Below are 19603 nucleotides of genomic sequence, written 5' to 3' on the forward strand. Positions count from 1 at the left end.
AAACCTTGGCCCCAGGAATTAGATGTGGTCCTGGAGATGAGGGGCTCACAGCTTTAACCGTGGTTGGATCAGGCAGTCCCCTGGCCTCACTGCCCCTGTTGGTTGCTGGGTGGAGGCGTCCACCTTGCAGAATGATGGCCAGCACAGCCATGGCCTTAGTGCTCCTGGACCCTGCACCTCCCAGGCATCCGTGGGCTTCTCTGAATCAGGTCTGCTCTGAAGCCAGGATTCAGGTATTCCTCACTTTAGAAGGCCACCTTCGTAGAGCCTGGAGGGAACCCCCAGCATGGGCAGCTCTGCTAAGATTAGTGGAGCTAATCAGAGTCTGTCCTTGGGATTTCATACTCTAGCTGGGAAAGAAGATGTCTTTCCTCTCTGTTGTAAAGACATAAGATGTAAGCTAGAAGTTGCCTGCAGGCATGGCTCTGGCCTTGGGGGGATAGCTGATTCATCAGAAAAAAACCAACTTGGAGAGAAGCAGAGAAGTGGAGAGAGAGAGAGCCCTGATTGCACTTGAATCCCTGGCTCCAATAATCTCTTATTCCAGTGTCTTTAGTGTGGTTTCACTATTTAAGTGAATGTCCATAACATTTCCCTTTTGGGTTAAGCTGGTTGGGGCTGGGTTTCTGCCACTTGCAACCAAAGGATTCCAACTCTTATTAATATATGTAGCACAGTTACCTGTCTTACAGCAAGGGCTTAGTAAGTAGTAGCTCTCAGAATTAACTAAAGTCAGGCTCTGTGCAGCTTGACTTTGGTGCTGAATTTCCATCTCCATTTACCTCTGGCCACCTTGTCATGAGGACTTGTGCATCCTCCCTGCCTCCCAGCCCAGAATCTAGGGTTACCTGCATGAGGCACAAAGCTGGTGGGTAGCTTGAGGCCTGAGCCTGCCTGGCAATGAAGGCAGCAGCGCCAGCCCCTGTAAAACAGAACCATGGACAGTGGCAGCCCAGCTTGCAGCCGCCTACCACAGGACACAAACACAGTCAAGCTGCTGACATCCTTCCCCATGTCGGGGCCTGATAATGAACAAGTAATTTATGTCCAGGAGTCAGTGGAGCCTGTCGCAGGCCAGGGCTGAAATGTTACTACGAGGGATTCCTATGAAGGTCATTGCCCTGCTCTTGTCGCTGTTAAGTGTTGTCTGTAAATGGCGTCCCTATTGGAGGCGTCCCCTTGTTCTCCTGGTTTCTTTGGAGGGAGAAGGACGCACGTTTGAGAAGCTGGGTTGGGAAGAGCAGTGGGCTTCTTCTGAGCCACTCCCTTGCAGTGGCCCTGGAACCTATAAAATCTAACCTCAGGTCACCCACAGATGAGAAATGGAGATCCAGGGTGGACTGGTGCTGGAGTGGCTGTGAGGGATCTGTGGGTAAGGAGGACAGGAATTGGGCATCCCTCTTTGGGGAGGGATGGAAGAAAAAATGGCTCCAAAGACTTTGTCTGTGGATTAATTTGAATCAAGTGCCAGATGTGACTGGAATAGTGTTCTGGGGATAAGGTAACAGAGTATCTCTTTTAAGAGCATGAAAAGAGGAGAAGAGATAATGGAGAAGACGCTGCGCTAGTGAGTAGATGAACCACTCAACCCCTTCCTATGGGCCTTAGTCTCCATACCTGTTAGTGGGCTAGTGAGACTTCACCATTCAGGGATGTAGGCAAAGAATGTTTAACAGTCCCATTTCTTGGATGAGGAAACTGAGGCTCAGAGGTCATACAGCTTCTATGTTCCAGACTTGGGTCTTTGGATAACCCAGTGCTCCATCCATTACCCAGCCTTGCATGCTGTTTATAGAAATTGTGGGACAAGCAGTCTCATGGGGTCATTCCCCCAGCAGAGGCCCAGCGGTCCCTCTCTGTCCCTCCATCATTTCAGAGCAAGCATTCCTCAGGAAGTTGTCAGGCTTCTTCTTTGTGGACAAAAGAAGGGGAGAAGGAACCCCTTGAGAAAAGTTCTGTCTCCCTGAGGAGATTTGGCTGCTTGTGTGTGCGTTGCCTCAGCTCAGCCAGGCTAGGTTCTGTGGAGGGTCTGCAAGTGGGATCAACCCCATTCCTGCACCACGGGGTCCCTTGTCAGTGGCTTCCTTTCAGCTCCATTTCCACTTTCCACATTGGGTCTGGGGTCTCTGGCCTGAAACATGATCAATACACCCTTGGCTGAGTGCTGCAGTTTTCTTTTCCTCCCAGATGAGGACTACATTTCAATTTACTTGAAGGTCCTATGAGGGGATGAAAAATAAAGGATGGAGGGACTTCCCTGGTGGTCCAGTGGTTAAGACTTCATGCTCCCAATGCAGGGGCCCAGGTTCGATCCCTGGTCAGAGAACTAGATCCCGCATACTGCAGCTAAGATCCCGCCTGCCACAACTAAGACCCAGCGCAGCCAAATAAATAAATAAATATTAAAAAAAAAAATAAAGGATGGAGTGGGGAACTTCCATGCCAACCCAAGCCAAATGGGGCCCCACAGCTGTGAGCTGAGCCTGCTCTGGGCACAAGGTCCCATGGCCACATCACAGGAGTTGGGCAATGTCCACTGTGCAGAGGGATGCTGACAGCTTGATTCCCTCTGTGGCCTGGGCTTCTAGAAAATATCACTTAACCAAGCTTGTACCCTCATGTTCCCTTGGCAGAATTCTGGGAAGCAGGTAGGACCTGGATAATCACTCCCATTTCACAGATGAGGAGATGTGGCTCAGACAGGGAGAGTGGAGGGGACCAGAAGCTGGCCTTTGGGGCCCTCATGTGGGGCCCTTTCTGCTGCATCTCTGTCCACCCCACCCTCAACAGCAGGTGCAAAAGGGGTTGTCCAGATGCACAGGGCTCTGGGGCTCCTGGCCAGATGCTCCCTGAGCAGGGTCGGGGGAGGCAGTGTCCCTCTAATGAGCACTGTCTGCAAGAGCGTCCCCATCACAAACTATATTGGTTTTTATTTTTATGGGGAGATCTGTAAAAGTGATACATGTTTATTTTGAAATGTTGGGAAAATAAGACAGAAAGGGGGGCGATTTCTCCTGTCGCTCCCGACTGTCTGGCGGTCCTTTCCCTGCCTGTTTCTCTTGACTGTGTTCCTCTCTATTGCTGACTAATGACCTGCACCCTCCAGAGTCAGATAGATTGAGTCCAACTCTCAGGCCCACCACGTTCTAGCTGTGTGACCTGGGGGAAGTTACCTCACTTCTCTGAGCCTCCATACCTTCATCTATAAAAGGGGAATAATAATTAGTGTGACTGTTGAGGTCATCCAGACTGGGACACGGCATTGGGACAACAGGCATAAACCAGGACTGTCTTGGAATACCAGGATGTACAGGCACTTAGCGGTAAGAGGAGTAGCTATTCCCGGGTTATTGGAAATGATAAAATGCATGGAGCAACTAGCACAGAGCTGAGAGTCCAAGTTCTCAGTGTAAGAGCTTTACTCTTATTACTGTGCATTCTCTTCATCTCAGGGCCTGTTGTGACCTTCTTTTGAGACTGAGGGAGAATAAATGGTCTGAGCTGGGATTCCTCATCTTTCACACATGCATATTCTACACAATATTGGTATTTGACTTCTCTTCTAAGGTTGGGCTTTGGGAATGATCCTGATGGCTCTGAAGCCCTCTGACCATAATGGAATGAGGTGATATGTAGTCACACAAGGTCATTAGCCAAGATCCTGGAGAGCAAACATCTCTGAATTGGGGATGAAGGTCATATTTGTAGGTTTATTCCTCCAGCTTCCCCTGCTAATACCTTCCACTGCTTACTATAAGATGTAGATTTTTAGGGTGATGGCTGGGTGGTGGGAGAGATGGTGTTGCTCAGAGAGAGGTGAAGCCTAGACAACCCTTCTGGAAAACTCACTCCTGGGAGTTGGCCTCGGGGGTGATCATACCTGCTCCTGGAGGCTGGGATTGGACAGCCAGGCTGGTCTGTCCTGACGTCATACCCTAGAGAATTCCAGGGAAGCTACTGAGGGGTCCTGGTAATTCAGAAAAAGTCACAGAAGAACATCAAGACAATCGGGGATGCCACCGTCCCTGGGTGTTGTTAACCGCCGTTAGCATTTCAGGCCAGATCTTCTAGCCTGATGCGAGTGTGTGTGCGCTCCGTGGGAAGGAGTTTCATAGCTCAGGGTTGATGCACCCAGATGTACCTTTATTTTTCCTATAAGTGGGCTTTTTTTTCTTGTGCCCCTGTTCTGCCCGATGCAGAAAAATCAGTCTAGTTGTGTCTTACTGAAGTCATTATTATTCAGAGATTTCTCAGTGACTTGAGGTTTTAGAGCTCGGTCACACTCAGGATTGCTCCCCCTGTCAGAGTTTCCTCTCTGTCCCACCCTCTAGGTCGACTCTAAGTGGTGGGGGGAGCGCTGTTTCTCTGCCTGGATATCCATGGCCTACATGCCCCTTGCCCTTCTGGCCCAGCTGGGTGGGCCCCTTTGGGCTGAAACCCACTGAGTGTGGCTGCACCCGCCCCTGAGGGCCTTCCTGGCCACAAAACTCTGACTCATGACTTTTCAGTCAACCTGAGTGCCCCACTTGGGAACCGTGAGAATTTTCTGAATGCCCTGCCACGCAGTCAGGGGCTGCAAGAAACTGCATGGGGCGGTGGCAGGGGGTGCAGTACTGGCGTCTCAGGTCCGGAGGCACCACATCTCCGTTCTGTTCTCCGGCGGCTGCCTCCCCCACTGGTGTAGGCTCAGAGGCTCTCTGCTCTGGGGTGTCCACACTTACCTGGGTCTTTTAGCATTTCCTCCCCTCCTGTAAGATTGGACCCAAGGCAGGTAGGTGGCAGCATTCAGGGCTCTCCCGCACCAGCAACTGAGCTATATCTTCTTCTGCAAACTCCCCCTCCCCCTTCAGGCCCGAGTGCCTTTTGTCTCATCTGGGTGGGCAGGGGGTAACTGGTGGATGGTGCCCACCTGCTCACTTGTCCATCCTACACCTTGGGCCATGGCTCCTGAACTTAAAACCTAAGAACTTGGGGGTTTTTTGGGTTTTTTTTGTCTTTTGGCCATGCTTGGCACGTGGGATCTTAGTTCCCCGACCAGGGATCAGACCTGTGCCCCCTGCAGTGGAAGCGCGGAGTCCTAACCACTGGACCGCCAGGGAATTCCCTGGGACTTTTATTCTTTGGTCCTATTCTGACAACTACCCTCTTGGGTAATGGGAATGGGGTGGGGCATGACATGCTGTCATGGGGGGTGAAGGCATGGGGTAAAAGGGGTGCAGGGGAGACAATGAGAACAAACCAATTAATATTTCAAATTCATGTCTTATCACAGGGATATAAAAGTTAGGGCACTAGCGTATCTGGTTTATGAACTTCTTTTGACATGAATATTTACCACTGTCAGTATATATTCCTTCATAACATCGTTTTTAATGACTGCACCACATTTCATTATATATGAGTTTCCTAATGGAACCATTTCTCTACTGTTGGATGTTCAGGTCGTTTTTATTTTTTTTTACTCTCAGAAAAAAAAGCCAGGATGAGTTTCCTTGGACATAATCTTGTGCAGATCTCTATTTCTTCAGAGTACATGAGGAGGTTGATTTTAACATAAACATTTGAGGATATTCCCACCTCATCCCCGCACATGCTCGTGTGCACGTTTCCACAGATACACAGACATGCACACATGCGGAGCCACACACGGTCCCGAGACTGTGTCCCACACAGAGCTTGGCACGGAGCAGCTGCTCCAGTGGAAGTGTTCATGGTCCTAAGAGAGTGGCAGACACTGGGCTGTGGAAGGGCAGAGGGGGAGGAATCAATTCGCTGGGAAGCTTGGCATGTTAGGGAGAAGGTGGCCCGGGAACTCAGCTTTGAAAGAACAGGAAGGTAGAGAAATGGAGAGTCCAGGCAGATGAAACGGTGTGACCAAAGGCCTGCAGGTGGGACAGTGTGTGTTTAGGAAAACGCAAGGAGCTTGTGGAAGGGGAAGGTGGGTGCAGAAGTCAGAATTGGAATCTGTCCAAGGAGAGAGATGCCCCCAACCCCCAGTTCTTGCCTGGCTGTGAAAACTCTCTAGCTGGGTGTGACCCGGCTGCAGCAGGAGGCTGGGTGAGTAGAGTTGTCAGAAAAAACACAGGACGCCCTGTTAAACTCGAATTTCAGATATAAATGAATAATTTTTTTTTTTACTGTATGTCCCAAATAAGCCTATACTTATATTTACAAAATTCTTCATTGTTTATCTGTTAATTCAAGCTTAACTGGGCTTCCTGTACTTTTACTTGCTAAATCTAGCAACCCTATATGTAAAGAATGCAGTAATGCTGCAGTGGCAGAGGCGTCATTACCATTTTTGGGGCCATTGCTTCATGAGCAAAGACAGATTGAAGTGTGTGAATCCCCACCGCACCTAAATGCAGATAAACATGACGAACGGTAATGGCTCCAGAGGAGCCAACGGGAGCATTTCCAGAAGCAGGTGAGTGATGGGCGTGCTGGAAATGAGCATCTGGGCGCTGGAGCTCAGGCCTCACCTGCCATCCCTGGAGTGCAAGGTTCCCAAGGGGGTCTCTTCTGCAGGAGTGAGGCTCAGGTCTGGAGGAACAAGGCTGGAGGCAGTGATTGCGTTCCCAGCCTCGCCCACTAAAGGTCCATTCTGCTAATAAGGGGCAGCGTTTTAGCAATATTATGAGAGGTTGGTGTGAGAGGCTGGCCTGGAGCCCAACTTCTATTTGGAACCCTATTTCTCTGGCGATGGGGACTCTGTGGTCCTAGACTAGAAGGAAAGATGGAGGCCTCAGAAACATTCCAGCCCTGGCTGCAGTGGTCTCTGGGCCATTGGCTCATGGGCCATGGGCAGTGGGGAAGGGAAGGAGGGGGGAGGACATGCATATTAAAGGAAACTGGGGAGTGATAAAGAAGGTGAGCTCCCCTTCATATCTTCTCTCCAGCTACCAGACCCCCCAGGGGAGGAAGTATCATTTATTATGTACTTTGGGTACATTATCTTGGGTAATTTTCCAACACTTGTTTGGTGTTATTCCATTTTATAGAGGTGGAAACTGAGGCTCAGAGAGATGAAATAACCTGCTTAAGGTCATACAGTTCAAAAACAGCAAAGTCAGTACTTGACCTATGTTTTTGTAGCTCCAAAGTCTTGGTTCTTTTTTCTGGGCCACATTGGAAATAACTCCCTGGGAGCTCCCATCAGGGGCCCCAGGACCTGACTTCAAGATTCCATATTCCTGACTCTCTGAGCTGCCCACAACTCCTTATCCAGACTGTCCCAGCATGGACCAGTCACTCACTTATCCACCAAGGCACTTGCTCTGTGGGTGCCAAAGATGGTAGCTATTGTCATGTTCCCAGGAGGAGCTCAGTGTTGCTGCTACTTTTTCCCAAAGCTTACCTGCACCCCTTTCACCCCAGATTTACTGTCTCTGGACTCTCTGAGCCTTGGTTTGCATCTGCTCATGAGCTCCCTGGAATTATTGGTGAAACCAAGTGGAGTCACCCCTGGGGTACGGGGTTGGGTGAGAGCTAAGTCTGTTCTCTCTTCCTCTCTGGTGCTCCAAATGTGTCCATGGACAGTTACAGAAACGTGACTGGGGTTGCCTCTCTCCCCAGTTTGTCCCCAACATATTATACTGAAAATTATTCATTGCTTATTTGAAATTCACATGTGACTGGGTATTCTTGTTTTTAGGCAACTCTAGATAGGTAGGTGGTCCTCCTTCCATGCTGGTTCAGGGACCCAGCCTCCATAACCTTCTGGACCTGCCACTTTCAACCTTGGTTTCCAAGGTCATGACACTTACGCAAGTGGTAAGAGTGGAAAGAGCACAGAGAGTCCTGTGGGGAGGTTCTTATGGGCCAGAGCTATAACTAGAGAAGACAGCTCTGCTGTTATTCCATTGGCTAGAACCATGGACATGGCCACGCCCAATTGCAAGGAAGACTGGGAAATGTAGTCTAGCTTAATGCTCAGGAGTGGTGGAAAGAGGTTACCTGAGCAACTGAGCAGTCTCTACCATTAAAAAAAAAAAAGGCTTTTAAAAGAAGGTGCCGGGACTTCCCTGGTGGCTCAGTGGTTAAGAATCCGCCTGCCAATGCAGGGAACACGGGTTCAAGCCCTGGTCCAGGAAGATCCCACAAGCCACGGAGCAACTAAGCCCATGTGCCATAACTACTGAGCCTGCGCTCTAGAGCCCGCGAGCCACAGCTCCTGAGCCCACGTGCCACAACTACTGCAGCCTGCATGCCTAGAGCCCGTGCTCCACAACAGAGAAGCCCTGATAATGAGAAGCCCGCACACCCCAACAAAGAGTAGCCCCCGCTCGCCGCAACTAGAGAAAGCCTGCTCACAGCAACGAAGACCCAACGCAGCCAATAAATAAATAAATAAATTTATTTATTTATTTAAAAAAATAATAAGAATAAAATAAAATAAAAGGAGGTTCCTTTTCTAGGGTCATCTTTTTAAGACTGCAGCTTTACTTAAGCAAACATGCACTCCATGAGGGAACAGACCCGTGCCTGGGTTTGTTGATGACAGTCCTTTCCTCTGCTTCCCTTGCAGAAAACAAACAAACAAAACGTTTATTTCTTCTATGTTGAAATTTGTTTTTTTCTAGACAAAGTCCTAGTAATGGATTGTCAACTTATATATTCTTAAACAAGCAGCAGGAGGCAGAGTCATAACTGAATCTTGGCATCCAAGACCTGGGATGGATCCTGGTAGAGCCTGGTACCACCTACTAGCTGTGGAATCTTGGGAAAATTACTTAACCTCTTTGAGCTGCAGTTTCATCTCTGTGAAACGGGGCTAATGGCATTTACCTAATGGGTTTCTGGGAGGACACAGCCTGGTCCAACACAGAAGTGATCTTACTGTTCCTGTCCCCTCCATGTTCCTGTAGCAGGGACCTGGCTTGATCCTGAGCTGAGCCCATCTGGGTGTCTGATTGGAGGGTCCTCCAGGAATCTGCCTGTGTACTGAGGAAGCCAGGCTGACAAACTCAGCGTGGCAATAGGCCTGGAATCATTAGCAAGGAGGAGAATCTGTCTGAGAACTTTTCTCCTTGTCCGAATCCATCATGGACTCCTGTCGGGGGCCTGTGAGGAGCGAGTTACAGTGGGTAAACATGGAAAGACCTGCTCTAAAAAAAACCTCTGCAAATCATTGGAACACAAGCCTCCTTGCAACACCAAACTGGGGGAGAGGCAGTCCCCACAGGGACCCAGACAGGCTGTGGACCCCCTAGGATGTTCTGGCACATCCATTGTGGAGATGGTGCTTCCCAGTGGACGGTGGCATAAAGGTGGCCCCGAGGCAGCGGTGTGTGTTCTCCTGTGACTTGGCAGGAGCTGCAGGAGGAGATGAAGTGGTAGCTGATAGGACTTGCTGGTAAAAACACATGAGTTTTCCAGAACTAATTAAGGAGGTGCTGGAAGCAGCTAGATGTTTGGAGTTATCAGGCGGAGTGGGCACCCTGGTTATCAGTAGTGATGTGTCTCCATTTTAAACCTAGAGTTGGGACTTCCCTGGTGGTCCGGTGGCTAAGACTCTGTGCTCCCAATGCAGGGGGCCTGGGTTCGATCCCTGGTCAGGGAACTAGATCCCATATGCCGCAACTAAAGATCCCAAATGCAGCAACTAAAAATCCTGCATGCCACAACTAAGACCCGGCACAGCCAAATAAATAAATAAAGAAACAAATATTAAAAAAACAAAACAAAACAGAGTTCATGTGACTAAAGTAACCCAGGGTACACCATTTTCTTCAAAACACCTTAAAAATGTGGGATATATATATATATATACACACACACAACGGTGTACATTAAATATACACAATGGAATATTATTCAACTATAAAGAAGGAGGAAATCTTGCCATTTGTGACAGCATGGATGGATCTTGAGGGCATTATGCTAAGTGAAATAAGTCCGGCAGAGAAAGACAAAGAGTGGATGATTTCACTTATATGTAGAATCTGAAAACAAAATAAAACAAAACAGAAAATGAACTCGTGGATACAGAGAACAGATTGGTGGTTGCCAGAGGCGGGCGTGTGTGAAATGGATGAAGGGGTTTAAAATGTACAGACTTCCATTTATGAAATAAATAGGCCCTGGGGATGTAATGTACAGTATGGTGACTATTGTTGGTAACACTATCGTATATTTGAAAGCTGCTAAGAAAGTAGATCTTAAAAGTTCTCATCACAAGAAAAAAAATTTGTAACTATGTGAGGTGATAGATGTTAACTAGACTTACTGTGATGATCATTTACAGTACATACAAATATCAAATCATTATGTTGTACACTTGAAACTAACATGTTATATGTCAATTATATCTCAATTGAAAAATTCATAAGTATTTTAACTCCAACTACATTTCACTGCATTTTGCATGGGCGTATCCTCCCAACTCCCACCCACCAATTGACTTGCCTTCCCCTTTGCGGGGGAGTCTGTGCCCTTCAGTGGAAAATGATTTGGCATCTTTGACTTAGACTCACTTCTCCATTCTTTTCCTGACTGCATCCCACACCCCTCTGATTATGGAAAAATTGTCTTCTGGTCTCTGAATCATTAACTTTGGTTGTGTAGCTCTTGCCTGGCAGAGTTTTTTCTGCTCTGAAAAACTCTGATTATAAATAGTTCAATAATACATGTCCTCCTGAGTTTAAGACTTGGGCCTATGTAATTGGAAATCTGGATGGGAAGCAAGTTAAAGTTGATGCCATAAAGACAGTAAAATAATTAATCACTTTGCTCCGTTTAATAGATTCAAGGGCACGGGAACAGCCTTGCGGCCAGGGTGAGTCCTCAGGAGTGGCACTTGCTGTCATGACGAGCTTGCCAGGCGCTGGGGGGAAGGGCCCCAGAAATCAGCACCAGGGATCGGAGGATGGGGCCACCCCAGGCTGTGCCCCCAAAGCTCGCTGAGGCCCTGCTTGTAAAGCTGTCAAGCGTCTGTCACCCTCTGCTCCTCCCTCCCTCTGCCAGTGGCTTTCTGTGCCTGGATTCTGGTGTAGTGTGTATGTCCTCGTGCACACACCAGCCTGGTCCAGCCCACCTGGCTGACCCCCTGGATGCGGTGCTCTGATTAGGATAATCTCTGTGCAGCTCACAGAGGACTTTTACATCCATTCTCTTGTTCTGTCCTCACAAGGCTCTGTGAAGCAGGCAGAGCAGTTATTCTTTCCCTCTCTGCTTGTCCTAAGGGAAAACGGATGCTTGGCTGGGTTCTGGGGGAAATGGTCCACTTCACATGTATCTTTCTCAAAGTCACACAGCTAGTTGGTGGAGCCAGGTCTTGCATTCCCATCTGGGTGACTCCTCAGCCTGTGCTGTCTTGGCTCTGCCTCAGTAGCTCCCTGAGGGACCAGGAGCACGAGAGTGTGGGCTTGAGGGAGGCTGCTCCGAGGGCAGGGACCAGCAGCAAACTGGGGGAGCTAATATTATTTTTGCATTTGTAATGGGCCAGGCACTATTCACTATTCAACCACTTTGTCATATATTTCTCATTTATTCTTCAAATCACACTTTGAGGTAGCTGCTATTATTGTCCCCATTTTGTAGATAAAGAAACTGAGGCACAGAGAGGGTGGGAAACTCATGCAAGGACACACAGCTAGTAACTAGTAGAGGTGGGATTTGAACCTGTGCTTGTAACCATTGTACCCTGCGAGCTCTCTGGAAAACTGTAACTTGAGGCTGGGTTGTTCTCTTACTTGACTTAGTGTTTCAGTGTCGAGCCCAGGGCCTGGCACAGAGAAGGGGTTCACGAGATGTTTGTTGGAGGGCTGAAGAGCCCGGCTTGGTGGGGTTCTGCTGCCTCTGGACTGGCCAGCTTCTCCCCATCTCTATTCATTTATTCCTAACACAGTGCATCCTGATCTGGGTCGGGGCCCATCCTAGCACTGGGGGACAGTGCGGGACGAGCCCATCTGCTTCTGTGCAGGCAGGTGGAGTGCGGTGGGCAGATAAAGATAAAGCAGTGTGGAGAGCGCACTGATGGGAGCACCGTGGGTGCCTGAAGAGGGCCATCTGAGCCAGTCTAGGGCAGGCAGCAGGCAAGATGTGGTGGGAAGGGGACAGGCCTGTTGGGTGGAGAGGACAGCATCAGCAAAGACCTCAAGGCAGGACACAGCGTGGGGCGAGCGGGAGCCACTTTCTGCTAAAGGAGAAAGTTCAGGGTAGGGGGGTAGCAGGAGATAGGCGGGAGAGGGTTAGGGCCTTGGGTGCCAGGGTTAGGGCCCCTGATTTTCTCTAAGTAAGGGTCCTGACCCGGTGAGGTTTTAGTAAGCCGGGTTTCGAGAGAGACTGGAGGTCGGGAGGCCAGCAAGGAGAGAGAGGGCAGCTGTGGGACCTCAGGCAGTGGCTGTGCAGGAGGGACAGAAGGGGGTATGCTGGGGCCTCACTTGACTTATAAACATGTTCGTCCCTCCCCAACCCTACCTGTGCCAGGGCCAGTTTTTGGCTTATTCTGCGGGTTGTAAGTGAGCTCTGGCGAGGGGCCCAAAGGGATGCATTTGAGACCCACAACCAGCACCTGCCTTTCAGACCCTCTTGCCCGATGAGAAGGGCAGCTCTTCCCTTGGTCTTTTTGGTACTTGGTGCCTGAGCCTATCCAAGGTGACTTCTGGAGTGAGCCATTGGGCAAGCAAAGGGCGGCTGGAGGTTGGAGACGCCCCCGGGCAGCGCAGACAGTATGGGAGGAGGCCTGGGAGCTGAAATGAGCTCGCCACATCAGGGCTGAGCAGCAGGCTGCAGGGGACGGCCCCAGCCGAGGGCAGACGAGGGCAGGCAAAGCAGGACTCCTTTGGCTGTTTCTAGGGGTTTAGATTGTTTCCAAAGGACACTGGCAAGCATCTGAAGATTTTTACAGGGAAGGAAGGGCCATGTGTTTTCAAAACAATCACTCTGACTTTGTGTGTAGAATGGATTGGGGAAAAGCAAGAAGATTTTTATTGGGGTGGCCTAGTTTTCTTCTTCCTGGTAACTGGTAACTAAAGGGAATTTGAGAGGAAGCAACGTTTAGAACCTCGAGCTGAAGGGCACTGCATCAGAGGAGGCCCAGTTTAGCCCCAGTCCTCTCTGGAAATATATGAGCTCACTTGCGGCACGCAACTTTCAGGACTCAGATCAGGAGCGGAGGGAGGAGAGGAAGGACACGGACTGTGTCACAAGCCAGCCAGGCCTTCTGCCCAGGTGCCCCCCACATCCCAGAGCATTCCTTAGGTCCTGTCTGAAGCATGTTTTCCTTTCCTATTACAATCCTCCCACCCAATTTCCCCAGCTGGGTTCTTCTCCAATCCTGGGCAGCTGTGGGACAGAATTCAAACGGCTGGGTTCCTCCGTTCCCTTGCTGTAAGCCTCCAGCCTCTTGCTTTGGTGTTCTGGTTTCTGAGAGGCATTTGCCTACCAGAAATCTGGTTACCTGGACCCATAGTTGAAACAGGGTCCAAACAGTCCACAGCAAGTGAAAAATATCCTGTCCAGCTGGCCAGCTGTGGTTGGACAGGAGGCTGAGTAGATGATGACCCTCCAGATTGTGGAGACAATGATAGCAGGGACGGGTCAGTTTCTACTTACCACTGCATTCCCAGCACCCTGCCTGGAATGTAGCGGGTCCTTGGGAAATATTTGCTGTATGGAAGACGCTTTTACCATGTTTTCCTAACTCTAAGGTATCATCAGCTATAAGAAACACTGTCAATTCACTTATAACTTTTCAGGAAATACAAAAGGTAGACATGACATTGATTACGCACATCCATTGTAAGATGCACCCTGTTAATAGGAATGCTAAAATGTGAAAAAAACCAATACATACATTTGAGAATCAGGAACTTGTGTGATCATAATCATTCTTCCATGAACCAGTTTGCAAACCAACTCCTGTGGCTAATTCAGCTGTGCAGGGCCCATTGTTTTTCCTTCTCAGGCCAGTGCTTGCTTTTATGTAGCCACATCCCCAGGCCTGTGGATTGCTCGAGCCCAGGTTTCTTTCCTCCAGAAAGTAGCCACGGCCCCCGGTCAGCGGTTGTGCGCAGATGAGCTCCCGGTGCTATCTCGCCATGACTTTGTAAATGACCAGCTCCACAACGTATTTTCTTTGGAGTTTTATAGGAGTAATGGAAGTGACATAAAACTGTGCAGCCAGATTCAAATGAAAGAACAAATGTACTTGGCCAAAATGAACAATTATAGGAAACAAAGGGAAAATAACGATTAAAGATCTTTCATTACAGCCGGCTAATTATCATGAGTTCTGGACTTAACTGTTCAGGCATAGAATTAAAAACCTTAATTATATTGTCACCTTTGTCTCTCAGCTCCCATTGCCACAAATGAATCCATTTACTGTAAGTGCCGCTGATGAGCAGAAATTGATGGCAGTCCCAGCGAGGTGGGAGAGGGGGCCCGGGAGTGGAGGGGGTGTGCACCAGGCAGCACGACCAGGCCCGCACAGCTGGGAGACATCTGCATTCCAGGACATTATAAATTAGAAACACTTTTAATGAGACAAATACAGGTTTGATGGATTTTACGATTTCTTCTCCCCTTCAAACCACTAACAATGCTCCTCCTCTTTCTTCCTTTCTATTAGAGCTGGCCTCTCATTAAGTGATTGCGTTAATGGTCTTTGGAGACAGGCTGTGTGCGGGAGGACAGGGGGACTTCCCCTGCCAGGGCACTGAAAGGCTCTTCTCTGAAAGCAAGACAATTCCTGGCTGTTCTTCCAAACGGAGCCTCTTAAAGCCCAGAGCAGTGAGTGGAAACATGAGATTACTTTGAGAGCGAGGGAAATTGGAAAAGAAAGCTGCAGGAAGGTTGGGGAGATAAAATCCTTAAACTAGCCAGTTGCTTGGTTTGAGATACCAGCTCAGTGAGAGAAGCCAGGCACAGCTACTGGAGTGGTCAGGTGGCCAATTTCTCAACTTCAGGGTGGGGTAGGGTGCAGCTTGGGAGAGAGGAGCCCTAGAATTATAATCAAACGTAGTACAGATCTTCCTTGATTTACGATGGGGTTACGTCCCAATAAACTCATCATAAGCTGAATATATCATTAAGTCAAAAATGCATTTAATACACCTTACCTACCGAACAACATATCTTAGCCTAGCCTACCTTAAACATGCTCAGAACACTTAAATTAGCCTACTATTGGGCAAAATCATCTAATAAAAAGCCTATTTCGTAATAAAGTGTTGAATATCTCATGTAATTCATTGAATACTTCACTGAAAGTGAAAAACAGTGGTTGCCTGGGTACAGAATGGTTGTAAGTGTATCAGTTATTTACCCTCGTGATGGTGTGGCTGACAGGGAGTTGAGGCTGCTGCTGCCCAGCATCAGGAGAGAATATCTTACCATATGTGGAAAAGATCAAAAGTCGAAGTACAATTTGTATGGAATCTGTATAGCTTTCACACCATTGTAAAATAGAAAAACCATTAAGTTGAAACTTCATAAGTTGGGGACCATCTGTATAGTGGTTATGGACACAAACTCAGGAGCCAGACTGCCTGAGCTTGAATCCAGGCTCCATCTCTTTCTGTATGACTCTGGGCAAATTACTTAACCTCAGTCTGCCTTGATATCTTCCTCTGTAAGGTGGAGCTATTGATAGTACCTACCCAAGGGTTAAAAGACTTAATATGTATAAAGCACAGGACAGGACCTGGCATATTGTAAGAGTTATGTAAGTGTCACATATACCAAGTAAAAAACAGCCTTGAACTTATTTTTTTTAATTTTTAATTTTTATTTATTTATTTATTTTTAAGTAGTAGGTCCTTGTTGGTTATCTATTTTAAATATAGCAGTGTGTACATGTCAATCCCCAACTCGCAATCTATCCGTCCCCTCATCCTTCCCCCCCCCCACCCCGGTAACCATAAGTTCATTCTCTAAGTCTGTGAGTCTAAAAACAGCCTTGAATTTAAATATTGTCTCCCACTTAATGGCAGTGTTACCTTGGGCATGTTACTTAACCTCTCTGAGCTTCAATTTCTTCTATAAAATGGGAGGAACCACCATGTGTACTTCAGAATTTATACACTGGGGAGCCAATGAGAAATGGTGGGGTACAGCTGCTACACACTATTACTGTGTCAGCACCAGCTCTGCTATGATTGGATTTTGGTGCTGTGAGGAGAAAAGGCAGGTACACAGTCAGGGAGAAAACCTAAAATTAGCTGAAAGCCATCTGCTGACACACCAGTGGCTGGGTAGGGGTGGCTCCGTCTTGGGTGGGGATGTTTCTGGAGGCAGGCGCTGGGCGCATAGTAGGAGCTCAGGTGGCACGGCTGTTCTGACTGGAAATGAGTTGAGGTCTCTGGCCCTCCTGCGTATCTGGGGAGGGGGTGCAGGCCCGCCTTGGTGGCAGCACTCCTATCTCGTATCTTTGGGAGAGTCGGGAGCCTGTGTTGCCATGGTGACGTGGAGGAGTTAATGGGATGGAACTCCTCACAGGGCTGGCAGTGGAATGGCAGCAGTAGCTGCACGGTGTTAAGATGCCCAGAACAAAAGGGTGAGCACCTCGGCCGCCCAGGGTCACAGCCAAACCCAGCTTGTGGGGAGTTCAGGCTCTGTTGCCCAGAGAGCAGGAATGAGATTCGCTGCTGGCCGCCTTTCCTCCTGTGTCGGGCCGCCCCCTCCCCCTCCCCTCCCCCCAGGACAAAGACAAGGACAGGGAGGCAATGTCAGGCAGATGCTAAATAGGCTGGGCGGGTGGGGCTGGGGGGAACCAAGCAGAGACAGGAAACAAGGGGCAAGAGAGAAAATGCCCACGTGGGGTGTGTGTGTGAAGAGCCCCCCAACCCCATTCCTCAAGTGAAGGCCCCAGACAACTGGGTCCTATGGGTGACCAGGGGCTTTTATATCCCATATCATACTTGTCTCTCCAAAAACCCCGGGGGTAACCAAAGTGAGGTTTATTATCCCCGTTTTACTGATGAGCAAGCTGAGACTCAGTGAGGTGATGAGCCTTCCCCAGGGTCAGTGACAGAGCTGTGGTAAGACTGGGATCAGGTTCCGTGTCTTTTTCCCTTAAAACCATGATAGCTGGAGTGACTGTGGGGTTGGCGGCAGGCTGAGCCCTATGCTGCCCTTGCTCCAGGGCTTTCTGTCTTTGTGGCCTTGGCTTTCTGTGCAGAAGCCCAGGACTCTTCCTCAGGCCCCCAAACATGCCTCTGCCAACCAGGTGACTGCAGAGCTGCAGCTGCTCCATCAGGAGGTCCGGTCCCACCCCCTGAGCTGGCCCCCAGAACTGACAGGGGGCGGGCGTGCTGGGGAAGAGCCGACTGGACAGCAGGAGAGAGCCAGTCCTCATTCTTCCTTCCCCCATGAACTCCCTGTGTGACCTTGTATCAGCTTCGGGCCTCTAAGACTCAGCTTCCTCTTCTGTAAAATGGGACAAACATGAGTTGCCTCCCACCTCACAGGCTGGCTGTGGATGGCAGGTTGTGAAGAGGCGGGAGCTGGAATGGATGGTGGTAGGTGTGGAGGGTTACCTGGTGCCACCACGGCCCCAGAAGATCTGAACCTGCCCTCCCGAGGACTCTTCCCCCTGGCTCTCCCCTGCTCTGCCCTACACTTTACTGTTTCTCAAACTCTTAAGACTCTTGCAGATTTGAGTCTCTGTCAAATTGTCCTTCCATCTGTAACTCCCCGTCCCTGGCCTATCAATGCTGACTCCCTCTGTGGTGCTCTCCCAACCCCCGGGAACCATCCCTCCTCTGTGTCCCACTGCTGCAGAATCATCTCTCGAGACAACCGAGATACTGTACAGCCCCGATTTCCCTGTTAATAGCCCCTCTCCTTGGTTAGACTAAGCTTCTGAAGGACCAGTGAGTGTTTGCTGAAAGCCCGATGGGTGTGGGCTGCACTGCGGTCCTCGCTTTATAGATGTGGAGACTGAGGCTCAAATTAGGCAAATGTTTCACCCAAGCGCCCCCTGGAGACAGAGGTCTCCATCTCTGGCCCCTGGTTCAGTGCAGAGCTTATCTCCCCCTTATTCGTATGGTTGCCACTCTTGAGGCCAGGTAAGTTGGTGGGAGCGTACCTGTATGAATCAGGGTTCATTTAGTGGCACATAATATAAGTAACGTTAGCTGTTTAAGAAGAAAGGGATTTAAGTCAGGGAAGTAGGTGCTTACAGTAGCACTTGAAGGGCGAGAGGAGTAGACCTTTGGCCAGGTCTCCAGAAAGGAGTCTCAGAACAACACTGCAGACCAGCTGCCAGAGGAGCCCCTGCCTCTGCCACAGTCGGGAGACGGGGGAATGCGGGAGCAGCCACCAGCTACACCCACAGCAGAAAAGTAATGATGCCCAAGCTCTGCCACTTGGCATACGGGGACCCCTGCAAATACTGCTGCACCTGCTGAAGGAGCAGAAGCGGCAGAAGTACAGCCCCTGCCTCACCTTCACCTGCCAAATGCACTTAAGTGCATCTGATGGGCTGAACCTAAATCACACTGCACTAGAGCTGCTTCACTGCTGGGGCCAGTTATGGCCTTCGGGGCTGGGGTTCCCCTGGACCTCTCCTGACCCACAGACAAGGAACTGATGCACAGAGAGGCAAGGTGAGCAGTGTGCCCCAGTAATGGGGACAGAGGCAAAATTCTCTTCTGCGACATGTGACCCCAGATGGCTATTGACCCCTCTAAGCCTCAGTGCCCTTGTCAGTAAAATCGCCTTCCTAACAGTGCCAACTCAAGGGTCACGATGAGGATTAAGAGAGACACAATCCACGCCAAACAGTCAGCACAGTGCCCAGCACTCAGTATGGACTCAAAGAATATCTGCCTTGCTGTCATCACTGTCCGTGCTTCAAGCCCGTGTCCCTTCTGATGTGTCACAACCAGTGTGTCATCATTCCTTTGCCTCTCCTAGGAAAGGCTCAGGGCAGGGCTGCCCCTGAGCCCACGGAACCAACCATGTGTTAACCATTTAGATCCTGATTAGGAGCTGACCCTGGGGTCTGAGGAAAGGAATTACGCGAGCGAGCAAACCAAGCCAGAGCTTCTCGGCCTTGGCTGCACGTTGAGAAACACTGACTCCAGCTCCACTGGCAGAGATGGGATGTAATTGGTCCAGGATACAGGCCAGGCATCATGTTTTGTCTATTATTTATTTTACGGCTGCCCAGTGATGCTAACATGTAGCGGGGGCTGAGCCACACTGGACCAGGTGCTTTGCTGCAATCTGACTGGTTAGGACAGAGTAATAGGGCCCTTACATCTTACCTGTGTCTATGCTTGGCTTCTCAGAATCCTTGCAGGATAGGAATTGAGATCCCCTTTTTATGGATGAGGAAACTGAGGCTTGTGGGCTCTGGGTGACCCTGACCCATGCTCCTGGGAGGGCTGTGAGGAGATAGAGGAGGGAAACTCTTGTGGTCTTGCTTTGTTAAAATCCCTAGGAGGAATTTCCATCAATAGAGAATCTTTGTCTAGATCCATTTACCTCCTGCAGGAGCTGAGGGATTGGACTGTCTGGGGGGATCCAGGCTGCTGTCTTGCCTTCCTCTGATCCCAGCCAGCTCTTGTCTCCTGCTAAAGGGGACATGAAAGGACCCTACCTGACTTCCGTGGAGTCATGGAAGGGCCCTGCCATTCTTAGAGGCAGCCCT

Source organism: Balaenoptera ricei, chromosome 6 (assembly GCF_028023285.1).
Source record: "Balaenoptera ricei isolate mBalRic1 chromosome 6, mBalRic1.hap2, whole genome shotgun sequence".
Classification (NCBI taxonomy): domain Eukaryota; kingdom Metazoa; phylum Chordata; class Mammalia; order Artiodactyla; family Balaenopteridae; genus Balaenoptera; species Balaenoptera ricei.